The sequence below is a fragment of the Saccopteryx bilineata genome, chromosome 1 (genome assembly GCF_036850765.1).
Source record: "Saccopteryx bilineata isolate mSacBil1 chromosome 1, mSacBil1_pri_phased_curated, whole genome shotgun sequence".
NCBI lineage: Eukaryota > Metazoa > Chordata > Mammalia > Chiroptera > Emballonuridae > Saccopteryx > Saccopteryx bilineata.
Window position 1 is genome coordinate 329268568 of NC_089490.1, and position 23498 is coordinate 329292065.

Consider the following 23498-nt stretch of genomic DNA (forward strand, 5'->3'; position numbering starts at 1 on the left):
AAAATCCAGAAAGCATGAGGATAGATGGGTTCACTAGTGAATTTTCCAAATACTTATGGAGGAAGTTATATCAATTATATATAATTTATTTCAAAAGATATAAGCAGGATACTTCTTAACTTATTCTATGAGACCAGCATTTCCCTAAAACCAAAACCAGAAAAAAAAAAAAAAACAGAGGAAAACGAAGACCTATATATCTAATGAACACAGATATGTAAATCCTGAATGAAATACTAGCAAATTGAATCCAGCAATGTATATTATATAAAAAGAATTATACAGATGTTCCTTGACTTACAATGGGATTAAAATTAATAAAATAAATTGTAAATTGAAATGATCTTAAGTCAAATACATTTAATACACCTAACCTACCAAACATGACAGCTTAGTCTAGCCTACCTTAAATGTGCTCAGGACACTTCTATTAGCCTACAGTTGGGAAAAATCAATTTGTTGCTGCTGCCCAGCATCACAAGAGATGATCATACCACAAGATCAAAATTCAGAATTTGAAATATGGTTTCTATTAAATGCATATAGTTTTCACATTACTGTAAAGATGAACCATCATAAATCAGGGATTATTTGTATACCATTACTGACTGGGGTTTATCCCAGGTATGCAAGTTTGTTTCAAAGTTGGAGAATCAGCACTAGAAATTAAATATTTAGAAACTATTACAGCAATTTGAAATTGACATGGCATTCAAACATTTGGCTGTTTCTCTACCAATTCATTTCCATTGTGTTTCACTAAATTATCATCAGCTATATATGGAGATTAAAAAACAAACATCCATTTTTATACAAGTTTGAGAACTATTAGTTTAAACTAATAGTTATCTGCAGCCCTGGGTATATTAAGGTGATGTAGGGTGAGTGAGGGGATCTCAGATATGAGCAAGAGATGCCAGCACAGGGTACACGACCAAGTATAATAAGGGACAAGTCTGAAGAATTTAGAAAAGACTGAAATGGCAATTCAGAAACTAGAAGCCAGGCCCCTTCCCCCAGTAATCATGAAGTGATATTGATAGTAGACTGTTTGCAGTATCATTTTATAGGGATACAGAAAGTAAGAGTTAGAGTAGAATGCCTATCTTCCACTTTTCTGGCTACATTATATGGAAAGTTCTCTAGAGCACGTCTGATCTCTGAGATCCTTTACCCAGGAGAGGAGAAGGGATGTCTTTTCGCGTTTGGGAAAAGAAACTGGACATGCCTCTTCATCTCAATTTGGTGAACCAGTTACCCTAAAAAACAAACACATTGGGGACATTTTTTTTGGTGTGGTTTTGATGGCATGATTTCTCCAAGGAGAAAGTAATGTGCCCTGCTCATGAGCAAACAGATCATTCTATCTCATTCATGGGTGAAGTGTAATTAGGCCAACTCAGCGACACACACAGTCATATTCTTTAGTATCATCAGTTTAGTAATAAAAGTGATTATTTGTATCTCAGTTTGTCACTCTAGTATTTTTCAATTGATTCTGATAAAAAAAGGGGGAGCCTCAACCAGTTCATGGATCACAAAAGTTTGGAAATTAGTCCTTTAAACTGAATCATAAATGCTTTAAGACTTTTTTCAGAGGTTTACTTAGCTTTTTACTGATCAGAAACACATATCCAATTCCCATAATTTGTGCTTTCACAAATGATCAGCCTTATGCCCTACAGTTTTCCCCACAATGAATTATCTGTTAAATAGAACTAATCAAATTTTAGCTTTGCAAATTCTACCTGGCTACTGAATAGTACTATGTCAGCAGAAAGAAAAAAAAAAAGTGCTCTGAAGCAAGGAAGTTATACCTGGAAAGCAGTGTTAACCTCAAGAGAAAAGGCCAAAGTGGAGTCAATACATTTATTTGAAATCCAAAAAAACAGCTACTGGGGAAGCCCTGACTGACGCAGATACCCACACAGTGTTCTCATCAGGAGGGAAGGCAAGAGGGGTTTACGAGGAAGGCAAGAGGGGTTTACGAGAAAGGAAAGGGGAACAACTGCATGAAGAGGAGGGGATTTCTGTAGGTGCAGATAAGCCTAACATAGTGATGGTAATTCTAAAGAATGCTTTTAATTTTCAATCAGCTAGTCATAATATTTGCTTTCTTGTTATCTTTGGAAATAGATGTTTGGGATACAGTTCTGTTTTAGGCTCAGTCTCAAGGTTATTTTGCTCAGTTTTAACATTCCAAAGGTTGAGGATTAAGACATACATAGGGGTTCCTGTGGGAGGGCAGTTCCCGCTCCTTTTTAAACTGGCTCCATCTACCAGGTGGGGCAAAGGCAGGTTTTGAGTTTGATCACAATATTCACTCATTCAACACCCACTCTGGATGTTTACTGTCTGAACAGCACTGGAAATACAACATGGTCTTTGCCTTTGAAAAACATGTTAAATTAGAGAGATCAGATATTTAATTATACAGTTGAGAAATAATACAATAAATATCGTAGAGAACGAAAGCACTGTGAAAGCATGGAGGAAGCAGGACTTAATTTTCTTTGAGTGTCCATACTAAGGTGATATTTGATTTGGGTCTTGAAGGCTAGATATGAATTTTCCAGAAGAGTAACTTCTGTAAGTAGATTTTTTCAGTAAGTGTATTATTTCAAAGTCATGTTGTGCTATGGAAGCCAGAAATGTTTCCCACATGACTTGAGATAGAGATGTTTGAAGGTGAAAGTAGAGGAAAATTTTGGTGACAAATGGCAAGATCTTATATAGAATTCATTTAGTTATGGAGCCAAAGAAATTTTTTTTTAGTGTGTGTGTGTGTTTGTGTGTGTGTGTGTGTGTATGTGTGTGTGTGTGTGTGTGTATGAGAGAGAGAGAGAGAGAGGAAGGGAGAGAGATGAGAAGCATCAACTCTAGTTGCGTCATATTAGTTGTTCATTGCTTGCGTGTTATATGTGCCTTGACCAAGGATGGCTTAAGCCTAGCCAGAGACCTCTCAAGCCAGTGACCTTAGGCTCAAGCCAGTGACCCTGTGCCTGCACTCAAACTGGACGAACCCATGCTCAAGCCGGCAACCTCAGGGTTTGAACTTGTAACCTCAGCAATCCAGGTCGATACTCTATCCACTACATCACCACCAGTCAGGCAGAGTCAAAGAAATTTTAATGCAGGAACATAAAACAGCCATACCTTTATTTTAAAGATAAATCTGTCATACCGAAGATGATGGAGGAAAAATAAATTCTGATAGCACTTTTAGAAGTGTCCAAATGAGAGATGGGAGATGATGACATAAATCAGGTCAGTGGGCACAAAAACAGGAAGCTGATCTTCAAAAATATATTGATAATTGTGTAAATATGAGATCCTTGAGGATAAATGTAAACATATTGAGAGGTTTAAACAGGATTTAATGTAGAGCCTAAGAAAATCTAGCTTTGAGAAGACCAATGATACACTTCTCAGATCACATGGAGGTATGTGATTTTTGTGAGTCTTATGATATAAAAATAAACTAATTTAAACTTGCCATCAGGAGAGATAGTTCACAGCTTCACACATGTGGCTTCACTATGGGTAGCTACCTAAGGAGCAATCTAAATATTATGTGTCCCACAAAAAATGAAGGATGATAATCTTGAAGCCCACGCAAAACACACAGGTAGCTGAGTGATGGCCAATATAAAGAGTGTAGCTGAATTGTAATGAAAATGGCATGAGCAGCTCTTTCCTGGCAGTACATAAATAAAAGCCTGTATCTTGCTGAATATTGTAAAGCTAGCAAAAATTTCTCAGTGATATAGGAGAGATACACTGAATCTAAAATGGATTTTGCACAATTGCTTATAGATGTACTTTCAAAAAAGAGCGGTAAGGCTGTGAAACAAAGACATGCTATCCTACCACCAATTATAATTGGATTCAGGAAGATGACAGCAAAAATGTAGAAAACAAAAGAAAAAAATTAATAAAGACACAGGCCATCCCCTGAGCTGTTCCTAGCCAGGAACTTCAATATTCCACATGAGATAGCATCAGGAAATTGATCAACTGGCAATATAGAGTATTGGTAAAAATGTGAGGACACGGCAACTTTGCAGGGTCAGTGAGAGTGTAAATTGGATTAACTATTGACTTTGCAGTTTGAAATTATGTTGTAAAATTTTTAAGAAGTAGCATGTGTTATGAGCTGAATCGTGTTTCCTTAAGACATATGTCGAAATTCTATACCCTTCTGCCTCAGAATATGACTACATTTGAAGATAGATTTTTTAAAGAAGTAATTAAAGTTAAATCAGATCATATAGGTGAGCCCTAACACAAGCCACAAAAAGTCTTGATATGAAGAGGAAATTTGAACACAGAGAGAGACACTAGGGATGTGTCACACAGAGGGAAGGCCATGTGAGGAGATAGTGAGAAGTCGGCCATCTGCAAACTATGAAGAGAGGCTTCATAGAAAATAAAATCTGCTGACACCTCAAATAGACATCTAACCTCCAGAACTGTGGGAAAATAAATTTCTATTGTATTTTGTTTTTTTGTTTTTTTGACAGAGACAGAGAGAGTCAGAGAGCAGGACAGATAGGGACAGACAAACTAAAAGGGAGAGATGAGAAGCATCAATTCTTCATTGGGGTACCTTAATTGTTCACTGATTGCTTTCTCTTTTGTGCCTTGACCAGGGGGCTACAGCAGACTGAATGACCCCTTGCTCAAGCCAGCGACTTTGGGCTCAAGCTGGTGAGCTTTGCTCAAACCAAATGAGTCCTCACTCAAGCTGGCGACCTTGGGGTCTTGAACCTTGGGGTCGCCTGTGTCCCAGTCCGATGCTCTATCCACAATGCCACCTCCTGTCAGGCTAAATTTCTATTGTTTAATCCACTCAGTCTGTGGTATTTTGTTATGGTGGCCCAAGCAAACTAATACAGGATGCTTTTTCTATGATGCTTCTAAATTTGGAGATCTGTTCTGTAGATATAATTGAACATGACCCCAAAAAGGCATGAACAAGGATGATCATTTACATTGTTTATCAATTAAAAATGAGAAAAAAACCCTGAAAATATGTCAATGAGTGAATAATTAATTAAATTATGTTTCTTTGACTTTAACAGTAAAGCTATATTAATTTCTCATAAAATTTAAGCTTTAAAAACAATCCCAAAGCATACTGACAATATTTATATTTAAATAACAATATTAAATGTATATGGTTCTTATTCTATAGTACAGGATTAAAATCTTTCAGCTAAAATACCAATTGAAAAACTACAGCCATGTAATACTTTATATACCTATTTGAACAAAGTAGAATCTAACTGTATATTATAGTCAAGACTCAAGTAAGTGTGAACATTTAATACCTAATGATTAGGATATGCTAGTGGGAATGTTATATTTTCCTTTTTTTCTACTCTATCCTTATTTTCTGTTTTTGTTTCCTTTTTTTTTCCTTTTAAATTAGAATGTGCATACACATGGTGGGGCAAAAGTAGGTTTACAGTTGTAAGTATGTAACAACACAGTTTATTCTTTTATTATTATTTACTAATTATTGTATTTCTCATACAAACTACTGTAAAGCTACTTTTGTCCCACCCTGTATATACATCAGGAGTTTCCTTCTTTACTGTAATCTTGTATCTTTTTGTACATTTTAGATTCTACTGTGTAAGAAATACACTTTTCATAAAACGTGAAATATTTCTTCTCCTAGGAAACAACTGTCTTTTGATACTAAAAAGAATGACCTGTGTGCCTCATTAGAGAAACTCCCCAGATCAGGTTATTGAGGATTTTTTTATAATTAGGATGGAAAACACAGCTTTCCCCAAGGGTCACTACTATGCTGCCTGGGCATTGCTTTCACGTAGATTGAATGGTTTTTTTGGTTTTTGTTAATGTGACAGGGAGTGACTCGAAAGGAGTAGTCTTTCTTGCTCCTATAAGAGCATAAATTTACTACTATGACAGATGGCTCTATAATCTACTTACCTTTGCTTTAGAGTGTAAAAAATACACTGGCAATACCAAGAAAAAATAAAGTTATCTTCTTGTTTATCTTTTCTTAGACTAGCAAGAGGCAAGTACATTAACCCTTAAGATAACAATTACTAACGTTAAAATGTGCAACAACTATGCGTTCAATGTGATATGTAAAATGTTTATTTGATTTTTTTTCTTTCATTAATATTTGGAAGGTAAGAAACTCTAGGCTGTAGAGACATGTTTAAAAAAATACAGCTCTAGGACTCCAAAAAGTTTCTAATGCTTTTTCTTTTTCTGCATTTGTGTGGGTGATCAATGTGTTAAATTACGCACATTAACAGTTTCCCTTCATACTTTTATTTATTATTTCTTCTTTCTCCTCTCCATGCCAAGGTAAAAGCGACTGTAACTTGGTAGAAATATAATAAAAACTTTATATATTAAACAAATTACTTCCACAGGTAATTTACATATTAGTATTTTTAAAAGTGATATATTTGATTCTTATTTATATACTATTGAAAATATTTAAGGGGTTTATATTTCTCTTCTGAAGCATCATATTATGTAAATACCTGATTATTTAGTATTGCATCTTTTAGGTAAGCAAGTGGCTCCCAAGTCAGTAGTGCATTATGATCATTAGCAGAACATCTAAAATATATTAATGGGCCCTACTCCTGATAAACCAAATCCAGACTCAGGGATAGTGAAGTCCAGAAATCAAGAAATTTGTAAACTAAAATTAAGTTATTCTATATGCAATCAAGTTTGAAAATTACTCTAGTAAGTAATTTTTAATTATATATATATATATATATATATATATATATATATATATATATATATATATATATAGGCTCTGGCTGGTTGGGTCTGTGGTAGAGCATTGACCTGGCATGGGTAAGTCCCAGTCAGGGCACACAGGAGAGCCAACCATCTGCTTCTCTCCCCTTCCCCTGCTCTTTCTCTCTCTTTCTTTCTCTTCCCCTCCTACAGCTATGGCTTGATTGATTTGAGCACATCAGCCCGGCTCTAAGGATGGCTCAGTTGAGCCTCTGCCTCAGACACTAAAAATAGCTTGATTGCAAGTGGCCACAAATGGGCAGAGCATCAGCCTGGTGGATTTCCATTGGGGTGCATATGGGAGTCTGTCTCTATATCTCCCATCCTCTCACTTAAAAAAATAATACATTTCTTCCATTTTTTTTTCAACCTACTCATTCTACAATATATCCACATTTTAAAAACTTAACATACCAGGTAATTGAGACAAGGTAGGAAACGTTTTATAGTATGAGCAGGTTAAATTTAAATTAGGTAAATATAAAATCATGCCCTGACTGAGCTCAAAGTTGAGTCAAAGGGTGTTTTATCATAGGGGTTCACTGATCCAACAAATACACTGCTCATAAGAATTAGGGGATATTTCAAAATGGATATGAAGCTATAAAATATCCCCTAATTTTTGTGAGCAGCATATTTATAAAGTCTCTACTATGAGCCAAGATCTTCTCCAGTCATTGTAAGCAGATCAATAAAATAAAAGACAAAAAAAACAAAACAAACAATATACCTTCTCCATTAAAGGAACAGTGACTCTTTGGATTTATCTTGGGCTGACTTTCCCCAGAAAGGGAGATCCAGAGACCATGGTTTGAGCAAAGTAGGTTATTTAGGAGATAGTCTCTGGAAGCATGTACAAGAGAATGGGGGAATGAGGGAAGGGCTGTAAGGAAGCCTAGAGTGGGTGCTGGTTATTGCTAGGGAAGCCAAGTCTCAATTTCATGGAAGAACTGAGGAAACTCTAGATGATAGAATCAGTGTTATCCCACCCAAAGGTGCTGGGCCAGTTATTATCCAACTCTACCTAGTCCCACTACTGCTGGCCATGTGGGGTTGAAGGGAATCTTTCAGGCATTGGCTGAAGGTGCCTGCAGTAGGATGCTGTAGGCATGACAGGAATGAGGAATGCTGGGGAAGTATGGGCAAGGCTCTGACATCATCTACTATAGTGAGATACAGTCAAAAATTAAATAATAGTTGGTAGGTTGCATTGCAATAAGTACTATAGAGAAATATAAAGCATGAAATGGCAATGTGGAATGTGTGTGTGTGTGTGTGTGTGTGTGTGTACAGAATGGTCAATTTTAAAAACAGGAGCAAGGGGAGGCCTCACTGAGACAATGATACTTGATCAAACCTGAAGAAAGTAGTAGAGTAAGTCATGTGGTTATTTGAGCTGAAGAATCATAGTGGCAAAGCTTTGAAGTTGATTTGGACATTGCATTTTGGATTAGCATCAATATATGTTAAATGTTCTCTAGATGATCCTGATATATAGCCAAATTTGAGAATAAGTCTTGGCTAGAGGACATGATGCTGAGTAATTATATGATATATTGATGTTTTGTGACTGTTGCTTTCTGGATTAGGAGCTGAAATCAGAAAGGCTAATGGGATGTATCAGACCTTTACCAGCTTAAGGCTTTAAAATGAGTGGGATAAAAACTCTTGAAGGACCTGAACAGAGATGATTTGATTGATGCTGAAAGGCTATCACTCTGGCTGCTGTGTGAAGGGAGAGTAAAAGGAGAAATAGTGGGAAAAAGAAGACCAACTTGAAGAGTCTATAATAGAGAATAGTGACTAAGATCAGAGTAGAAGTAGAAAAAAGGTTAATATTAGAGATGCCAAGTCAATGCTATTTGCTGGTGAATTCAATACAGTGTGAGAGCAAGAGAGGGATAATGGAGGTGGAAAGCAACCCCAAAGATTTGACTTGAAAAACTGGGAAGATGAAATTATTAACTGAAGTGGAAAACTTTTTGGTAGAAGAAAGCACAGATTTTGCAGCTTGGGTGCAAGAGGTCAGATTAGAAGAGTAGTTTTGGATGTGTTAATTTGACATATCCATTAAAATCCAAATAATTTCCTCATTTGTATGCAGAAATATCAACTGGAAGAGAGCTGGCCTGGGAGTCATCAGCTCAGAGATGATATTTAAAGTCACAAGCCCAGATGAGGTCCCAAGAGAGCAGGTACAGAGAGGGAAGAGAATGCCTCCCAACTTGAAGTCTCCGGAACAATGATTACAGGTTGGAGAAAGTTAGGAACTGGCAAAGATGACTGAGCAGAGTGCACTGAGCTGGGAGAAAAACCAGGAGTATGTGGTGGTTTAGAAGCCAAGGAAATGTCTTAAGGAAATAAGGGGTGACACTAAATCAAATGCTCCTGACAGGTTGTGTGAGATGAAACTATATAAATCGCTCTTTTTTTTAGGTCTAATAAGGTAATCAAGTACCAACAGTTTCTTATGGTCCAATTTAAATAAGGTGAGGACAGAGCACAAGCCATTAGATGAAAAAAACATGGACCTTGACAAGAGTAGTTTTGACTGAGTACTGGGAGCTACAGCTTTATTTAAATAAATTTTACAGACAGTAAGAGGAGAGAAGTGGAAAGAATGAATGATACTTTTTGTTTGTTTTATGAATGTTGCTGTAAGGGCATGCAGTAAAGTAGGCTGAGTCCTGAACTGGGATGTGCAAGTCACAGACATCTGAATATTAAATGTTTGCTTGGCTTTGGATGTGTTTTCCCTTGGCATAAGTTGGTGAATTTATTTATTTATTTTTCCAAACATAAGACAGATTGTTTTTAGGTTACTAAGGGGGAAGCAATACTAGTGAGTTGAATTTCAAAGCATCAGTATCTCTCTTATTCAAAGATAGGCTCACACCCCCAAGATTGCTGTCAGTGACATTTTTTTCCCTACTTTTCCAAGTGAGAGGAGGGGAGATAGACTCCCATATTTTCCCTGACCAGGATTCACCTAGCAACCCCCACCTGGGGCCAATATTCTGCCCATCTGGGGCCATGCTCACAACCAAGCTATTTTTAGCATCTGAAGAAGAGGCTCCATGGAGCCATCCTCAGTGCCTAGGGCAATGTGCTTGAACCAATTGAGCCATAGCTGTGGGAGGGAAAAAAAGAGAAAAAAGGAGAGAAAGAAGGGGGAGAGAAAATGGTGGAAAAGCAGATGGTCGCTTCTCCTGTGTGCTATGATGGGAATTGAACACAGGACATCCACACGCTGGGCCGATGCTCTACCACTGAGCCGACCAGCCAGGGCCTGTCAGTGACATTTTGAAGTATGTTAATGTCAAGCCCTAAATATGCATCTTATTTTAAATATGGTGCTATAGTGCAGTTCACCAGCCCTTAAGAAGAAAGAGGAGATTTAAAGTCCAGGTAAAGCAGAAGACAGCAGATGATCTTCCAATTTTTAAACGTTGTACTTCTGAAGCTCAGAAACTGAACAAATTACCCAGATAGAAAAGTGGAGCAAAAAGCATAATATACAGGACATTAGCCCTTGCAGAGCCCTTCCTGCTGTGTTCTCATTATTCCCTTGCGATTTAGCATTAGTATTCCTGCCTCTGTTCTCCTTTCTTTTATTAGCTCTATTGGGGTGACATTGGTTAATAAGATTATAAAGGTTTTAAGTGTACATTTCTGTGATACATGATCTTTATATTGCATTGTGTGCCTACTATCAAAAGTCAAATCAGCTTCTATCAACATATATTTGACCCATTTACCCATTACTACCCCTACCCTTTTCCCTCTGGTAACCATCCTACTGTTGTCTGGGTGTACGAGTTTTTGTTTGTCCTGCTTCTATTCTGTTTCTCCATATTGCTTTTAAATAAATAAATATATATATATAATGCATAATATATATAAATTAATTATTTATATAATATATAAAATTATATAAGATAAATTACATTATATATAATATATTAATATATAATTTATTTACTATATAATTTAATATATAATATATTTAATATATGTATTTATTGATATTATTATTTTATTATTTTTTTATTTAGACAATTAAATTTAACAGGGTGACATTGGTCAAACAGAGTACATAGATTTAGAGAAAACATCTCCACAGAATTTGGACTGTCAATTATGCTGTATACCCATCACCCAAAGTCAAATCATCCTCTGTCACCCTATATTTTGTTTCTCTTTAAGCCCCTCCCCTTACCCCTACCCCCCTGCCTCTCCACCTTTCCCTTCCCCCTGGTAAGCATTGTACTTTTATCTATGTCCATGAGTCTCAATTTTGTGTCCCACCTATGTATGGAATCATACAGTTCTTAGCTTTTTCTGATTTATCTATTTCAATCAATACAATGATATTGATGTCCATCCATGATGTCATAAATGATCCAACGTCGTCATATCTTATGGCTGAGTAGTATTCTATTGTATATATGTACCACCTCTTTATCCAATCCTCTATTGAAGGGCATTTCGGCTGTTTCCATGTCTTGGCCACTGTGAACAATGCTGTGATGAACATGGGGGTGCATTGTAGTTTTGATTTACATTTCTCTAATAGCTAGTGAAGATAAGCATTTTTTCATATATCTGTTGGCCATTTGTATTTCTTCCTGGGAGAAGTGTCTGTTCATGACCTCCTCTCATTTTTTATTGGATTGTTTGTTTGTTGCTGAGTTTTGTGAGTTCTTTATATATTTTGGATATTAGCCCCTTATTTGAGCTGTTGTTTAAAATATCATCACCCATTTAGTTGGCTATCTGTTTGTTTTGTTGATAGTTTCTTTTGCTGTGCAGAAACTTCTTAGTCTGATGTAGTCCCATTCACTTATCTTTGCCTTTACTTCCCTTGCCTTTAGGGTCAAATTCATGAAATGTTCTCTCCGGCCAAGGTCCATGAGTTTAGTTCCTATGTTTTCTTCTATGTAATTTATTGTTTCAGATCTAATATTTAGGTCTTTGATCCATTTTGAATTCATTTTTGTGCAAAGAGATAAAATGTAGTCAAGTTTTATTCTTTTGCATGTGGTTTTCCAATTTTCCCAGCACCATTTATCGAAGAGGCTTTCTTTTCTCCATTGTGTGTTTTGGCTTCTTTATTAAAGATGGTTTGACCATATATATGTGGTTTTATTTCTGGGCTCTCTGGTCTGTTTCATTGCTCTGTGTGTTTTTCTGCCAATACCATGCTGCTTTGATTATCATGGCTCTGTAGTATATTTTGAAGTCAGGTATTGTAATACCTCCAGCTTCATTTTTTTCCCTTAGGGTTACTTTGGTTATTCAGCATTTTTCATGGTTCCATATAAACCTGATGATATTTTGTTCCATTTCTTTTAAAAATTACATCGAACTTTTGATGGTAATTGCATTAAATTTATATATTGCTTTGAGTAATATGGCCATTTTAACAATATTTATTTTTTCTATCCACGAACAAAGAATATTTTTTCATTTCATTGTGTCTTTTTTTGATTTCCTTTAATAATGCTTTGTAGTTTTCAGTATATAGGTCCTTTACATTCTTTGCTATATTTATTCCTAGGTTGTTGTTTTGGGTTTTTTTGCAACTGTAAAAGGGATTATTTTTTTGAGATCTTTTTCTTAGGTTTCATTATTGGCATATAAGAAAGCAATAAACTTCAGTATATTAATTTGTATCCTGTGACCTTCCTATATTGGTTTATTGTTTCTAATATCCTTTCTGTGGAATCTTTGGGGTTTTCTATATACAAGATCTTATCATCTGCAAAAAGTGAAACCTTTACTCCTTCTTTCCCAATATGAATGCCTTTTATTTCTTTCTCTTGTCTGATTGTTCTGACTAGAACTTCCTGCACTATGTTGAATAGGAGTGGAGAGAGTGGGCAACCTTGTCTTGTTCCTGATTTTAAAGAAAAAATTTTCAGTTTTTTACTATTTAGTATGGTGTTAGCTGATGGTTTTTTGTAAATGGCCTTTATTATAATAGTTGAGGTATGTTCCTTCTATACCCATTTTGTTGAGTGTTTTAAACATAAAAGGATGTTGTGTTTTATCAAATGCCTTTTCTGCATCTATTGATAGGATTATATGGTTTTTGTTCTTTCTTTTGTTGATATGGTATATTACGTTAATCCAGTGGTTCTCAAACTTTTTGAAGTTGGGGCGCATTTAAAATTCTACAAATAATTGAAGGTGCACTATATACAAATTTCTGAGAAATATGTTACAATAATTAAGTCAAATATTAAAGAAAATATATAAGTCCAAGCGTGCTTTTATAGTAACTAGAAAGCCCGGTGAGCATACGAAATGACTGCTGTTCTAGATATTATAAACTGTAATTAAAATGATTTGTGCAAAGGTGTTTGCTAATTCAAACTGAATTACCCAGGGCAGGCGGCGAGGACGCCCCTTTGCTTACTGCCCCACGGGGTTTCCCCCTTCTACTTGCTTAATTGCTTAAAGTAGAGTGCAATGAAGGAAACCACTGGCAGTACATTTCTTAAGAGCCACTGCTAGCTCAATAAATAAAGGTGATTTAAATAATAAAATGTTAATTCACATGTCAAAGATCTCTTTGTACACAACATTTCTTGTGTAGATCTTTCCATCATTTTTAAGCTCGCCTTGCAGAGGACCATCAATTATTTTTAATTTTACATCTATTCTTTCATGAACTCTTGAACAGGCAACATAAAATTGACCGTGTCCAAATGCAGGCTCAGGTAAAAAAATGCCAACACGCTTAAGCGTTTGGCTCTGAGACTTATTGATGGTCATAGCAAAGGCAAGTTTTACAGGAAATTGTCTACGTCTCAATTGAAACGGCAACCCTGTTTGAGATGGAGCCAAATCAATTCTTGGAATGACATGTATTTCACCTTTAGAGGAGCCAGTCAAAGACTTAGCTATTATGACATTATTTTTCAATTGGAGAACCTCTAGTCTTGTACCATTGCAAAGACCCCTTCTGGTGTTAAGATTTCTTAACAGCATAATAATTGCTCCAATCTTTAACCTCAATTTGTGAAGTGGCATGCCAGAAGGCTGGACTATTTGAATGCCATGGCAACTTCACCCCATTGGCTAGTACAGTTACGCAAGCAACCAATAAGCTATTGGCGACAAACAGACACTTAAGCCGCATATAATAAAGATTAAACAAAATAAATACAACAAAATTAAGTTTATTCTGACATTAAAAAACATTTTACATTTTTTGAGTTATGCTTTTTAGAAGTCGTAAAAAAGGGGTTAAAAATTAAAAATGACAAAAATATTTATCTTTTTATATAAATAGATATATTCTCAGTAAGATTTAGTAAATTTGGTAGATCCTGGCACAAATGTGTTAAGATTTTTCATTCTTGCATTTATGAGAAACATGAGCCTGATGTGTCCTAGTGATTTCTTCAATGTTTGGGCATATATTTGAAAGGCAAACTCTCGTTTCATCAGCAATACATTGAAGAATTGCTCTCTTTTTTCTCTTAATTGTGTTGAGTGCAGAAAACCCCCACCATACATATCATCTTAACTTTACACCAAACAAAGGATAGAAGAGGTAGTGTAAACAATCCAGCACCACAGCTTAGCAGCCTTTTGCAACCTAATCAAGCAAATGAGATGGGGTGGGGGTTGGGCAGACTGTCAGCTTACAGCCAATTTCCTACACCTCTGTCCCCCAAAAATCTAAACTCTAAAAACCCTGTTGGTTTTTTGGTCTCTAACAGGTACATATTTCTCTGGAATACCATAGGACACACCTGGAAATCTTCTAGGTTGCACCAGTGCATCCCGGTGCACACTTCGAGAACCACTGCATTACTTGTTTTACGTATGTTGAACCATACTTCTGTTTCTGGGATGAATCACACTTGATCATGATGAATTATTTTATTTTTTGATGTGTTGTTGTATTTGATTGGCTAGTATTTTGTTTAGAATTTTTGCATCTGTATGCATTAGAGATATTAGTCTGCAGTTTCCTTTTATTGTGTTGTCTTTGCCAGGTTTTGATATGAGTTATGTTGGCTTCATAAAATGTGTTTGAAAGTATTGCTTCTTCAATTTTTTGGAAGACTTTGAGTAGAATAGGAACCAAATCTTCTTTGAATGTTTGGTAGAATTCACTAGTATAGCCATCTGGTCCCAAACTTTTATTTTTGGGGAGGTTTTTGATAGTTGTTTCTATTTCCTCCTTGCTTATCAATCCATATAGGTTTTCTACTTCTTCATGATTCAGTCTAGGAAGATTGTATTGTTCTAGGAGTTTATCCATTTCTTCTAGATTGTTGAATTTTGTGGCATATAATTTTTCAAAGTATTCTGCAATAATCCTTTGTATATCTATGATATCTGTCATAATTTCTCCTCTTTCATTTTGGATTTTGTTTATATAAATCCTTTCTCTTTTTTTTTAGTAGTCTTTCCAAGGGTTTGTCAATCTTATTGATCTTTTTAAAGAACCAGCTCTTTGTTGTATTAATTTTTTCTATAGTTTTTCTGTTCTCTATTTCATTTATTTTTGCTCTAATTTTTATTATTTCCTTTCTTCTGCTGGTTTTGGGTTGCCTTTGTTCTTCTTTTTCTAGTTTCTTAAGATGTGATGTTAGGTTGTTTACTTGGGCTCTCTCTTGTTTTTTCATAAAAGCCTGTAATTATATGAATTTCCCTCTCATTACTGCGTTTGCTGCAGCCCAGAGATTCTGTATGTCGTGTTGTCATTTCATCTGTCTGTATATGTCTTTTTATCTCTTCTTTTTTTTTTTTTTTTTGTATTTTTCTGAAGCTGGAAACTGGGAGACAGTCAGACAGACTCCCGCATGCGCCCGACCGGGATCCACCCGGCACGCCCACCAGGGGCGATGCTCTGCCCCTCCGGGGGGTCGCTCTGGCCAGACCAGAGCCACTCTAGCACCTGGGGCAGAGGCCAAGGAGCCATTCCCAGCGCCCGGGCCATCTTTGCTCCAATGGAGCCTTGGCTGCAGGAGGGGAAGAGAGAGACAGAGAAGAAGGAGGGGGGGTGGAGAAGCAAATGGGCGCTTCTCCTATGTGCCCTGGCCGGGAATCAAACCCGGGTCCCCCGCATGCCAGGTCGATGCTCTACTGCTGAGCCAACCAGCCAGGGCCTTTTTATCTCTTCTTTTATTTCATCTTTGATCCATTCATTTTTTAGAAGTATGTTGTTTAATTTCCACATTTTCGTGGGTATGTTTACTTCTTTTTTGCAGTTGAATTCTAGTTTCAAAGCCTTATGATCAGAGATTATGCTTGGTATAATTTCAATCTTTCTGAATTTGTTGGTGTTAGTTTTATGGCCCAGCATATGGTCTTTCTTAAGAATATTCCATGTACACTGGAGAAAAATGCATTCTTTGATGTTTTGGGATGAAATGTCCTGTAGATGTTTATTATGTCCATTTGTTCTAGTGTTTCATTTAAGGCTAATATTTCTTTATTGATTTCCTGTTTGTATGAATGATCTAAAGCCATCAATGGTTTATTGAGGTCTCCAAGTATGATTTATATTTTTTGGTTTGTACTTTTAGATCAGTTAGTGGAGGTCTTATATATTTTGGTGCTCCCTAGCTTGGTGCATATATATTAAAGAGTGTTATGTCTTCTTGATACAATTTCCCCTTTATCATTATGAAATGTCCATCTTTGTCTCTGGTTACATTTGTTGTCTTGTAGTCAGCATTGTTAGATATAAGTATGGCTACTTCTGCTTTTCTTTGGATATTATTTGCTTGGAGAATCATTTTCCAACCTTTTTCTTTGAATCTATTTTTATCCTTGCAGCTTAGATATATCTCTTGAAGGCAGCATACTGTTGGGTTTTGCTTCTTAATCTAATCTGCTACTCTGTACCTCTTTATTGGTGAGTTCAATCCATTTACATTTAGTGTTAATTATTGACACTTGAGGATTTCCTATTGCCATTTTATATACTGCTTACAGATAGCTTTGTGTCTTTTTTGGCTCTTTTTTTCTGTCATTTGTTTTTGTTTAGTTGTATTCCAAACTTCGATGTTCTCTTAAGATAGGTGTTTCAGTGATGGCATTTTCAAGGGTGGTTAGCATTAGGTTATTAAAAATATTATCATATTTATTAGAGTCCATTATCTTATGAGTGCTTCTGTGTTCCTTCTTCTTTTGTTACTGCTGATCTTTGTCCTCTCCCCTTTTATGTTATTGTTGACACAGATTATTCTTGTTTTTATTATGGTTTTGTTAAAATTTTTTACTTGTAATTTTGTTTTGTTTTGTTTTTTATATCTAGTTGGATAAGCCCCTTTAGTATTTCCTCTAGTGGGAGTTTTCTGGTGATAAATTTCCTCAGCTTCTATATGTCTGTAAATGTTTTCATTTCCCCTTAATATTTGAAGGATAGCTTTGATAAATATAGTATTCTTGGCTTGTAGTTTCAGTACTTTAAATGTTGGGATCCAGTCTTTTCTGGCTTGTAGAGTTTCTGCTGAGAAATCTAATGATAGCCTAATGGGCCTTTCTTTATATGTTATATATTTCTTCTTTCTAGCTGCCTTGAGGATTCTTTCTTTGTCATTGATTTGTGATAATTTCATTATGATGAGCCTTGGAGTCAGTTTATTTGGGTTGAGGTAACTCAGCATTCTGTTTGATTCTTGGATTTGAGGGTCTAACTCCACAGGCTTGGGAAGTTCTCATCAATTATTTGTTCTCCATTCCCTTTTCCCTCTCTACCTCTTCTGATATACCCATTTTTCTTATATTGTTCTTCCTGATGGAGTCAGACAATTCTTGTAGGGCTTTGCCTTTTTTTCTTTTCTTTTTTTTTTAATTTTTGAGTCTCTCTTCTTCTCTCTGCAGTATCTCTAGTTGCCTGTCTTCAATGTCATTGATACTATACTCTATCTGGCCTGTTCTATTGGCTAAGCTTGTTACCTTGTTTTTCAATTCGTGTATTGAGTTTTTCTTCTCTGTTTAGTTCTTTTTTTATAGTTTCAATTTTCTTGGTGAAGTACTCTTTCTGTTCATTAAGTTGTTTTTTGAGCTCACTAAATTGCATTTCAGTGTTTTCTTGTATCTTATTGAGTACTTTTAGAGCTTCAATTTTGAATTCTCTGTCATTAAGCTCCAAAATTTCCATGTAATTGCTATTTTTTCCTGGAGTTTTTTCATCTTCTATCTGAGCTACATCTCTGTCTGAATATCCATATTTGATTTCTTTTTCCTTGATGGTATTTGCAAGTGGTATTGTTAATAGCCTCAACAAGAAATAATTATTCCATTTTCTGCCAGGGGGTGCTTCACTACAAAATTTGCCTCTGCAAGACTTTTGGGTGTTCTGCTGAGGCTTACCTGTTGCCTTCCTAATGATGCAGGCAGGGCTGTCAAATTGGTAGGAGGGGCTTGTTGTTAGGGCTTTGCAATTTTATGGCTCAAGCAATGGCCAACCAGGGGTCCTCCAGGGCCCTCCCCCAGGTCCCAATAGAGCAGGGTATCAAGTGCCCAGGCACCTCTGTCTCTCACAGGAGAGAGCTGCCTGGAGACCTGGAGGCCCCGTGTGTGTATGTGTGTGTGGGAGCGGGTCTGCCACCACCACTGTTCGCAGAGCAAGGAGAGAAATGTGGGATCGGGAGACTTGGGTGACACAGTTCTGTCCCTCCTCTGATACCACTCTAAGCTCTCGAAGTACAGCCCTGGGCAGGGAAGGGGCTATGTACCACAAGCTGGTTTCCAAGCTTCAGGAACTGTTGCCACAGAGGTTGCAGATCAGGGGAGTTCCATTCACACATGCTAAACTCCGTCCAGTAAGCCAGTACACAAGCTTCAGGGCAGATGGAGCACAGATCCCAGATCAAGTGCGTCCGACCTGCCAAGGCTAAATTCTGCCTGCAGATTACATGCGCCCTGTGGGCTGATCTCCACTAGCTATTTGCCTGTAGTTCTTGGGAGCAACCAATGGCTTTGTGTGTGCCCAGCTCTTGTAATCACCCAGCCCTGCAATTATAGGTGTAGCAGATGATGGGAAACAACCCTGCTCCTCATTTTTGGATGTTGCCCCTATCTCAGCTCCTTCCCTTCAAACTCTCCTCTTCTCCCGGCTCCAGTTTTTAGACAAAGTGTGTGCCAATAGTGCCTCCCTCCCTCAGGTTCGTGAGGAAAAAGAAAGACTCAGTCCTCTGGTATTTCTTTTTCTTCTGTGCTTTGGCCCACCTTCTTGCTCAATTATACCTTTGTCTATCTGGTGTGTGAATATTTCAGGGTCATCTGGGTTTTTTCCTCTGCATATAGTTGTAGAATTTGTTGAAATTTCAAGAGTAGAGATCAGGAGTATCTCTCAAGCCACCATTTCTCTGACATCACTCCTATATATATACATATATTTAAATATAAGCAAACAATTGAAGAAACGAAAAGAAAGAAAAAGGGGTTTTATCCAGTCTTCAATTTTTTTTTTCATTTTTCCGAAGCTGGAAACGGGGAGGCAGTCAGACAGACTCCTGCATGCGCCAGACCGGGATCCACCCGGCATGCCCACCAGGGGGCGATGCTTTGCTCCTCTGGGGCGTCGCTCTGTTGCGTCCAGAGCCATTCTAGTGCCTGAGGCAGAGGTCAGAGAGCCATCCCCAGCGCCCGGGCCATCTCTGCTCCAATGGAGCCTCGCTGCGGGAGGGGAAGAGAGAGACAGAGAGGAAGGAGAGGGGAAAGGGTGGAGAAGCAAATGGGCACCTCTCCTGTGTGCCCTGGCCAGGAATCAAACCCAGGACTCCTGCACGCCAGGCCGACGCTCTACCGCTGAGACAACCAGCCAGGGCCAGTCTTCAAATTTTAATGTCAAATCAGAAAAGATCTTCCTTGGATCATTATGACATCAAATCGCAAATAAAAACAGTTCAGCCTGGGAAAAGAGGTTCTTTTTTTATTTTTAATTTATTGTGTTTATTTAGATTAAAGTGTCCCATCGAATATATCTCCCCCCCCCCCGTGTTCCTCTCAGCCCCTCCTTTGTATCCTCCCCCCCAATGCCTTTCCCCCTTCCCTCCAGAATATGCTGTCCTGTTCTCTATAATGCTGTGATGTATATATAATTTCACTAATCTCTTTTCCTTCTCTGATCCCATCTTTTCTTCCATTTTCCCTCTGATCATTTTACCTCTGGTCCCTTTGATCTGCCTCTGCCGCTGTTCCATTCCTCAGTTCACATTGTTCATTAGATTCCTCAGATGAGTGAGGTCATATGATATTTTTCTTTCTCTGCCTGGCTTTTTTCACTTAACATAATAGTTTCCAGGTCCATCCATGTTGTCGCAAAAGGTAAGATTTCCTTCTTCCTCATGGCTGCGTAGAATGCCACTCTGTACTTGCATCACAGCTTTTTAATCCACTCATCCACTGATGGACACTTGAGCTGTTTCCAGAACTTGGCTATTGTGAACAATGCTGCCATAAACATGGGGGTACATTTCTTCTCTTGAATCAGTGGTTTGGTATTCTTAGAATATATTCCTAAAAGTGGAATAGCTGGGTCAAAGGGAGGTTTCATTTTTAATTTTTTGAGGAATCTTCATACTGTTTTTCACAGTTGCTGCACCAGTCTGCATTCCCACCAGCAGTGCAGGAGGGTTCCCTTTTCTCCACATCCTCGCCAGCACTAATTCTGTGTTGTTTTGTTGATGAGTGCCATTCTGATAGGTGTGAGGTGATATCTCATTGTGGTTTTAATTTGCATTTCTCTAATTATTAGTGATGTTGAACATTTTTTCATATGCCTATTGGCCATCTGTATGTCCTCTTTGGAAAAGTGTCTATTCATTTCTTTTGCCCATTTTTTTAATAAATAAATTTTTATTAATTTTAATGGGATGACATCAATAAATCAAAGTACATATACTCAAAGAAAACATGTCCAGGTTATCTTGTCATTCAATTATGTTGCATACCCAACACTCAAAGTCACATTGTCCTCCGTCACCTTCTATCTAGTTTTCTTTGTGCCCCTCCCCCTCCCTCTCCCCCTCTCCCTCCTTCCCTCCCCTTGCCCCCGTAACCACCACACTCTTGTCCATGTCTCTTAATCTCATTTTTATGTCCCACTAATGTGTGGAATCCTGCAGTTCTTGTTTTTTTTCTGATTTACTTATTTCACTCCGTATAATGTTATCAAGATCCCATCATTTTGTTGTGAGTGATGTTATCATTTCTTATGGCTGAATAGTATACTATGGTGTATATGTGCCACATCTTCTTTATCCAGTCTTCTCTTTTTTTTTTTTTTTTTTTTTTTTTACAGTGATTAAAGCCTTTAAGCAAACTCTTGGCCAATACAGCAAGAATCCATAAAAAAGTAGTGTCCTTAACAAGTTCACCAAGTCCAAGTTGGCCCCAACACCATGCCAAATCCCTGATAAATGCAACCCAACCCCAGTTCAGTATTTTAGGAGCTGTTCCAAGGAGCAGGAGTCCAGGAAAAGTCCACATCCAGGAAAAGTCCTCATGGCACTGGAATTGTTGTCACAATTCTATACTTTGTAGCTCATGTCCAAGTCCCAATGACCGCTGCTTCTAGCTGGTAATGATTCAGGTAGACTGGAAAAGCCATCTGCAGCACGTGTGGAGATGGAGCTTCTGTTCTCCTCTGCCTGGAGAGATGAGACAAGGTTGCTTTACCTGGAGCTCTGCGACTGTTCTTTTGCCCATTTTTTGATTGGATTGTTTACCTTCCTGGTGTTTAGTTTTACAAGTTCTTTATAAATTTTGGTTATTAACCCCTTATCAGATGTATTGGTGAATATATTCTCCCATTGTGTGGGTTGTGAAAGAGGTTCTTAATTTCCTCTCTCCCTCCTTACTTGTAATGTTAACAGATCAAAAGGCAATTGTATTCCAAAACCAAATCTAAATATCCAGAATTGTTCATCTTTTCTTTTTATAGCTTATTATCCTCCATCAATATTAACTAATAGGGATAATGGGACTTTGGTTTTGCTCATACAGGAAAACTTACTTACGACAATAAAAATATTCCTATAGAATGAACTAAAGTAAAAAAAATCTAATATTTCCTCATCTACTCTTTTGATAAGCAATGGGGTCAAATAAATTTAAATTAGAATCAAGGATTTTAGGACAGCTAGGGTACCTTAAAGTTGGTTTAGTTAAATGTACTCACTTCACAGATTAGAAAAATGATGCTTGAGAAAAGTCAAACATTTGTCAAGGTCAAACAGAGTGTTACTCACAGAGTGGCTGGAAAACTCTGGTTGCCTGTTCACCCGCTCAGTGTTCCTTTCTTTATGAAATGCTGCCTTTTCTCAGTGTAATAAAGATAAGAGGTCAGCATGCCAGCTTCTCTGGCTGGTGAGTAACACTTAACAATATATGAGGGATATAAAGTAATCTAATCCATGTTCCTTAAAAAATTGATAGAAACCTCTTGTTACCACCTGGGAAGTAGAATAAGTGAACACAGCAATTATCGTAGTTGCTACAGCAGAAAGAAGAAAAAAATAAAATTGATCTTATTTATCTACTTTAAAAGTATAGACAGAAACTACTATGAGAATCAGTATAGTATCACTGTTCAACCAAAAGCTAATGTTTGTATCATTTTAGAAAAATGTAATCATTATTTATTGCAGATGACATTTTGCCTCATGTGACATTTCTGACATTGTAGTCAATAAATAAAAATTGTGCTGACAGAAAGCTCATGTGGTAAATCAGATAATTTAGAAGACAGTAAAATATGACATGATATTGCATCCAGTACTTAACCAAGACATAAATCTCATCATACTTTGATGCAATCATAGAGTTTTGTTTCATGCTAGGCTTTTCAATTTTAGCTGAGCATTCATGATTGCTCTTGTAATAAGGACCATTTATCTCTTCCATTTCTTTTTCTTTACTCAAGGAAATGGTATCTGGAAAGTGCTAAAATTGTAAAGCCTCCAAGAAATTGTCCTGAAATGAGAAACCAGGAGGAAATGGACCCAAATACGCTACAGGCGACATCCAAATTATTATTTAAAACATATTTCTTTAGAATAGCCATTATGTTTCTAATAAGTGCAATTACATTCATGTTCAAGCCACTGACCTCTGTATATGAAGTTGGCCTGTAGTGTAATATCATTAGTCAGTGATTTCAACCAGTCTGCTGCAAGAATTTTTAAAACGTGTAATATCTGACTATTTAGTCGGGGGCACTGACCTCTTTTTCTTTAGATTGCCAAATTAAAAAATGACAACAGCCAACACAACAGTAGTTGTTCAGCACCCTCTTGAACCATAAATATATGGTCTACAGGAAAGTTCTGTCTGTTTCTATCACAACAAGTTTCGACATGTAAGCACATGTTTATTTGGCGCATGTGTGCCTCTCTATTTTTATCACTTAATGTATACATACTGACATAGCAAATTAACTAAAACAAGTTGATTCATGTTAGTCTTATTTGTGAAGCGATAATGTACCCATGGCTACTGATAAAGTTCATTTATGCCACTGTAATTTTTACAAATTTCAACATGGAAGAAATGCTACAGAAGCATGTCTGTCACATCCACCATATTCCCCGGACTTAGCACCCTCCGACTATCACTTGTTTTTGTCCTTACAAAATTTTTTGGAGGGCAAAAATTTCAAAAATGAAGAAGATATCAAACAAGCACTGGTTCAATTTTTTGCATGAAAAGATAAA